This window comes from Cibotium barometz, chromosome 29 (genome assembly GCF_041138505.1).
Source record: "Cibotium barometz isolate CiBa-2024 chromosome 29, ASM4113850v1, whole genome shotgun sequence".
Taxonomy (NCBI): Eukaryota; Viridiplantae; Streptophyta; class Polypodiopsida; order Cyatheales; family Cibotiaceae; genus Cibotium; species Cibotium barometz.
Genome location: NC_141074.1, coordinates 52,823,444 through 52,830,685, shown reverse-complemented (window position 1 = coordinate 52,830,685; position 7,242 = coordinate 52,823,444).

Genomic DNA, 7,242 nt, shown 5'->3' with positions numbered 1-7,242 from the left:
CGATGTTTTCATGATTTTTTACCATTATTTAGCCATTCTTTTTGGACGTGTTCCTTAATTTCCTTTGATGGCTATCATCTGCGTTCAAAGTGTGTTTCACCTTTGACACTTTTCCATGATAATTTATTTTGCACTTGTTTAAGTGTGGTTTAAGTGCTTAATTTCTTAAGTGTGGTTTGTGCTTAATTTCTTAAGCCTAAGACAAATTCTATCATGAGTTAGTTGATCAGTTTGTTTTGGTGGATTTTATCGGATGTTTTCCAAGTTTTATATGGACTCATCAGGTTCTGCCTAGATCACTTGTGTCTAGGGGTTTTTTATTGAGTACTACACATGTGTTTCACTTGCTTACTTTGGAGTTTTGCTTGAACGACACCACGTTCATATACTCCGGATTGATGAGTTGGCCACCAATTTTAATGCTTCTTTTGGCATGATTAATGTCTATTAGATGGTATGCATTGATTTTTATGATCAACTATGGTTTTCATGGATTCGAGGAGCTTCTATGCTTTTTTCCATGGTTTTATAAGGATCTTTTGATCTTTTGGATAATTTCATGTGCTTTGAGGGTAGCATTTGCCTTCGTTTTTTGTACATAATTTTGGAGTATATTGCTTGTACTTCTGTACGTATTCCAACTTAGATACCTAGTTGCTTATATATCTAGGTGAATTGTTATTTTTTTACCCTAACTTTATTGAGTTTATTGGGTAGTTATCATTAGAAAGGCGCCAATAATTCAAAATTCTTTTCTAATGATGTACTAGAAAAGAGCTATTCCTTGATGTAGTCTCAGGAATATAGAGACAGGTTTTAGTATGTGAAAGTCTAGGATAAGGTGGTATCATGGTGGTATGGGACGCTAGTGATCCCTCACATATATTATCTTATGGGATAATTTGGGCTCAAGATTGTTGCTTTCCTTACATCACTTAGCATGTTAACCTCAACATTCAAAGACAATCTCATTTTCTAAATTCACTAGAAGTTATAGTGTGGGAATTCTGTAGATAAACTTCTTTTATCTATAGCCTGCATGTATTGATGAGTGTAATCTTGTCGACATTTTCACTTGTTGAAATCTCTTTCTTTAGAGTTCAACGAGTTTATCTTGTTGTGTTCAGATTAAGGAAATTTGGATTTTTTCTTTGTTGGTATTTCTTTCTCTAGTTCCGTACTTTAGGTGATTTATACAGTTAACCTGATGGTTTACGGATGAAAATATGTGACTCTCGAGACGCTGATAACTCTCTATGTTGATATGGGTAACTCGGGACATCAATTATTCCATGTGCAGATGTGGGTATGTTGGGGCGCCGATGAATCCCTGGTTCTTGTTGTTATAATGCCATGTTTTCCTACTTTATTCCGAATGGTTTACAACAAGGAAACTACTTTGAGTATGAATTCCTATGATTATCCGCGCTCTGATGGGGGGCAAACAGAGCACATGAATCAGATTGTAGAGGATATGCTTCGTGCATATGTCTCTGGAAAAGCATCAAATTGGAAAAATTTTATTCCAATGATGGAATTTGCCTATAATAGTTCTAAACATACGGCTATTGGTTTTAGTCCATTCATGCTTATGTATGGGTATTAATCCAGGGCACCTATTGATGTCGGTCTTAAGGACATCGAGCTTGAGGCATTGAGAGATTTCTTGCGTGATACGTAGGAAATGCTGACTGAAGCTCGGGATTCTATCAGCACGGTTCTATACTGATAGAGGACGCTCAATTTGGTCTTTTGAACCAGGAGCATTGGTTTATTTAAAAGTTCTTAAAGATTTTCAGACTTTGTCAAAAGGAAAATGCTCGAATTTATCTTTTAGATATTGTGGTCCATTTTGATTTATACATCGGATTGGCACAGTTGCGTATGAACTAAAACTACCTCCAATTGTTAGAGTTCATCCAGTCTTTCATATCAATAGATTGAAAGGAAAACTGGGAGGTGAGGATAACACAGTTACTTCTCAAGAACTCGTTGAAGTCAAATAATTATCCTATGTTCCACATGAACCTGATAAGGTACTTGAATTCAAGGAAAAAAAACTTTGTAGTTGACTAATCCCTGAGGTTAAAATTAGGTGAAAAGATAGAGAAATAGAGGATTCGACTTGGGAGTCGGTTGATATTGTTCAGTGTAGTTCTCCTTCTTTTCATTGCAAGAGTGCAATGTTTTGAGAGAGGGAAAGTATGTTATATGCACATTACTAGGAGGCTAGCCCACATTAGGCTTGTGAGCATGGGAGCATGGGAACAAGCTCTAGTGGAGCATGGGTTAGGACTAACCTTAAGGGTTAAGGTTAGGGTCAGGCATCCAAGGGACACACATGGGAAATGGAGAGTCAAGAGTCACTTGAGGGCCCTCCTATATAATAGGGGCATGGGGCACACTCAAAGGGGGCTTAAGGCTTGGGGGCTTGGGGGGCCAAGGCTATGTTATCTTGAGGCTTAGGCTATGGTCTCTTGATGTTAGCTTGAGACTAGGTTATGTTATGCTCTCTTCTGTAGAGGATCATAACTACTCACTTACCATTTCACACTATAGCTACATGCTATTGGATTAGAGTTATAGTTCTTGATGGTATGGGACATCAAGGTAAAGGTATGATGTATTTCATTATAATTAATGTGTGCATCCCTTAGGCTCGGGGTTGGTCGGGTGGATGAGTTTATGCCTGATTTATGCATATGTTTATGCATAACAATTATCTATAGAGATCTTAGGATTTTAACACTCAAGGTATCCTCAAGCTGATTCACTTCGACTTGAGCATGTAATCCCCAACCCCCTCCTTGAACAGGTCTCTCTACTACATGCTGATTGTAGATGACTATTCGAGGTACATGTGGGTGTATTTTCTAAAGCATAAATCAGATACTTTCTAATACTTTACCACTTGGGTTTGGTTAGTCACTAACCAAATGGGCATTTCGATTGGGATTGCTCGCAGTGACAATGGTTACCATTTGGTTAGTCACTAACCAAATGAGCATCTCGATTGGGATTGCTCGCAGTGACAATGGTGGTGAGTTAATCTCCCATCAATTTGTCGAGTTCTTGCAAGAGTAGGGCATTCAACGCTAGCTCACCTCCACCAACACTTCTTCACAAAATGGAGTGATCGAGTGCAAGAACTGAACCGTTATGGATATGGCATGCTCCATGCTCTTTACAGGTAGAGTTGCGTGAGTGCCTTTGGTCAAAATCGGTCAACATTATGGTGTGCCTTCTGAACCATTGCCCCATGGTCGTTGTCCCTCACAGGACCTATTGGAGGCATTTTATGGAGAGAAACCGATTGTTTCTCATTTATGTGTCTTTGGGTGTTGTGCTTACACCCACACTCCGAATGACACGAGGGGCAAGTTAGAGCCAAGGAGCGAGTTAGCGCATTTTTGTGGGCTACTCTTCTAAGTCAAAAGCTTACAAAGTTTTTGATCCAAGATCGAACAAAGTCTTCATTCATCGAATTCAAGCATGCTTTCCAGCGATACCCTCTTGGACAGTCCTTGTCGGTTTGCCAGGCTCACTCCTCATGCCTCTATGTTTTCAACAGACTATGTGTCACATAGGCTATGGAACAAGAACTTGAAAGCATTGACCATAATGGCATGCGATCCCTTGTGGATCACCCTTGTCATAAGAAGGTTATTGGAACCAAATGGATTTTTCGCACCAAATTTTAAGCCAATGGGACCTTGGACAAGTACAAAGCCCGACTTGTAGTGCAAGGATTTTGCCAAAAATAAGACATTGACTTCGACGAGACCTTTGTACCTATAGCTCAAATGACGACCATCCGTCTCTTACTCAATCTAGCCACACACCACAAATGGCCAGTCTACTAGATGGATGTCAAGAGTGCCTTCCTAAATGGCATTCTCGAGGAGGAAGTCTATGTTGACCAACCTCCGGGCTTCCCGCTCCCTGAGCATGAGGACAAAGCCTTCCACCTGCATAAAGCTCTTTACGGGCTTAAGCAAGCCCCTCAAGCATGATATCATCACATCAACAATTTTTTACACAACGAAGGTTTTCAACCATCCCATTGAGATCCCAATATCTATATCCACACAGATCAAGGGATGGTGTGCTACCTAGTGTTGTATGTCGATGATCTTACTATCTCTAGTTCAAATCAAGCCAAAGTGGCTGATATCATGGCACAACTGAGACAAACGTTTGAGATGATTGATCTCAATCTTCTCTCATATTTCCTTGGCATGGAGGTGGTCCAACATCCTGATGGTATCTTTGTGTCACAACAAAAGTTTTGTCTTTAACTAATCGCTTCCTATTGTCTTGATGGTGCTATTCTTATAGCCACCCCACTGGATCCAACCATCAAACTTACAAAGGAAGAGGACTCATTGCCACATGAAGAGCGAGCCTACTGACAAGTGGTGTGGAAACTTATATGGCTCAATAACTGTAGACCTGACATTTCCTATTGTACGTCCATCTTTAGTCAGTATTTCAATGTTCCTAAAGGAGCCACATTGGAGTTTAGCGATGAGGGTTGTTCGCTATCTAGCAGGTACCTATATGTTCAGGCTTACTTCAGTCGTGGGTTCACCTTGCGTGGTTACATGGACTCTAATTGGGCCGGTGATATTGATTCCTAGCGTTCCCATGGTGGTTATTTGTACTCACTTGGATCTGTCCCTTTCTCTTGGTCTAGCAAGAAGAAGGACACCCTTGCAGGTTCTTCAGCTAAGGCCGAGTACCGGGCCCTTTATGACGCTAATCCACTAGAGCCCAAACCCAAAAGACTCTACCAAAGATGAAGAGCACATGACCTTTACCCTCAACAACGAACCTTGCCTAATTACTTCATCATGTTCCTCTTCACCCAATTACCATCTTCCTCATCTTCTTTCATGGTCCCCTTTTTTGGCCTGAGAGGGGGTGTGTGAAAACCAGCCCAAAAAGGCATTTAACTAGCCCAAAAAGGCATTTTATTATGACATTTATTGTCTTGTGCTACTAGCCGACAACCCTTCTCTAGGCCTATAGCAGCACCACATATATAAATAGTGCTTCATAATTCAGCAAAACAACGATATAATAAACAAAACCAACATCAACACCGGTGCTCTACCACTACAGTAGTCGCCTGAATCATCAACACATTGATCACCATCATTTATCATCAGCAGTAGCCATCGGCTCCACCCCCTGCACACAACAGTAGCCCGGGTACATACAGCCACATCATCGACACTCCTGTAGATAGCAGCGTTTCTGCCCCTGTTGCTACAGCCACATCAACAGTATATACCCTTGGGCAACACACATCTGTGCCCAGTTCTGCTTAGCACCCTGATCTTGCAACATTGCATTCACAGCCCTCTACATCTTCACGGAGTGCCACCATTGTCCTAGATGCGATCTTTCGTCATCGACCGAGCCTCTTGCTTCGAATTCATCTTTGCTTTTGTCTACTACTCAGAGTCACCTCACATCGAGGGCCTCTTGTACCGGATTACATTCAGCAGTATACATACTTTCATTCATCATTTTCATGCTATGCTGATTTGCTCAGATCCCTCGCACATCTAGTCCTTTCGTCCTTTTGCCCTCACATGGAGTATTGAGAAAATGATTTTCCAATACACCTCACTGTGTCAAGGATAAATCTAGGCACATTAGCTCTAATTTCTCATGCTAGATATAGGTTCCTAAGGGCAGAGACAAATAAAGCATTAGTATACACACAAAATAAAACAACATAGAACTTGGAATAAAAAGCCCAATCATCCTCTCAAAAGTTGGCTTCTGTCTTGGAAAGCTCCTTTTCTTCAGTAACATTTGCATTGTTCTTTCCACAAATACCTCATCTACTTGTTCTATAAAAATCGTCTACTGTAGAGCAAGCTACTTATGAGTCCTCGGGCTCTAAGTTCCCTAGTGAGTGCCATTCGGCATGGGGGGACTTCTGCATGGCAAACAAAGAGATAGGGGGAGAAGATGCTCTACAACTTCCCATAACAAATTGTATCAAGTGGAGTATGAATAATCTTAGCATTTTTACCTTTGGTAGCCTAACATCCTTGCAAAAAAAAGCATGAAAATAGAAAAAACCACGTGGCATGTAAAATTATCAAAATAACTCTTTAAAATGAAATTATCAAAATAGCTCCCTAAAAATAGCTCAAAAAGCTCACACATATAGAGAGAGAGAGAGAAATAGACGTTCAGAGACCTCTGCTGCTAGCCTGCTCCCCCCATTGTCGCCTCCCACCATTATCCTAGGGTCTCAACTTGCCCGCCACCACCTCCTGGCACCGCTTCTGGAAGAGGAGCAAGCTTGTGGTGATCTACTATAGTCTTGCACTTGAGAATATGCTCTCCGGCTTCTACAATCGGCTATTTGAAGAGCTTGCATGGAGAGCTGGAGATCGTAGGTAGCCCGACTCTGGGCGTCGGACAAGGCAACGTAGGCTGTGTGGATTTTCAAGAAAAGCTTGGTGTTGGTCTCTTTGTTTTTCATGGCCACCACATCTGGGTGATAGAGGTGGGCCAGCCGTCTATAGAAGTGCCTCCCACTGTTGTCCCAAGGTCTTAGCTTGCCCGCGGAAAAGCTTAGTGTGTTGGTCTCTTTGTTTTCCATGGCCACCACATCTGGGTGATAGAGGCGGGCCAGCCGTTTGTAGGAGGCCTTGATTTCTACCTCGGTGGCCGTTTGGGGGATCTCCAGAACCTGGTAGAGTGTGGCCCTTGTAGAGACGATCTGGGTGTCCTTACTGCTCGTTTGGCAGATGGAAGTGAAGGGAGTTTAGGGGGATGTAGCAGACCTGCCGGTAGAGAGAGGATAGAGAGTCATTGGAAGTGTGCGACCAAGAGCTTGACAGAGAAGACGGAACATTGCACTCCTCTGTGCTTCTTTTATATGTACCATCATCATGTATGTGTGCCTTAGATAAGATTTCCAGGCCGCTGACCTGAACTTTCGGCTGTCTCATCGTGGATGAAAATATAGAAAATCGTAGTTTTGGGTTTTTCAATCGCAAGCAACAAACCAAGAGCCGAAAAAGACGGTACTCCAAGCCTCTAGCTCTCTAAAAATAGCTTAAAAAGCTCACACATATAGAGGGGGAGACAGGCGCCATCTGTACAGGCTTGTCGTGGGTTGTTTCGAAGGCTAGCTTTTTGAGCTGAGCTATCAAGGGGGATTGCGTCACACTTTGGTGCATCACGGCCCTTCTCTTATTTATCCGAGATAGT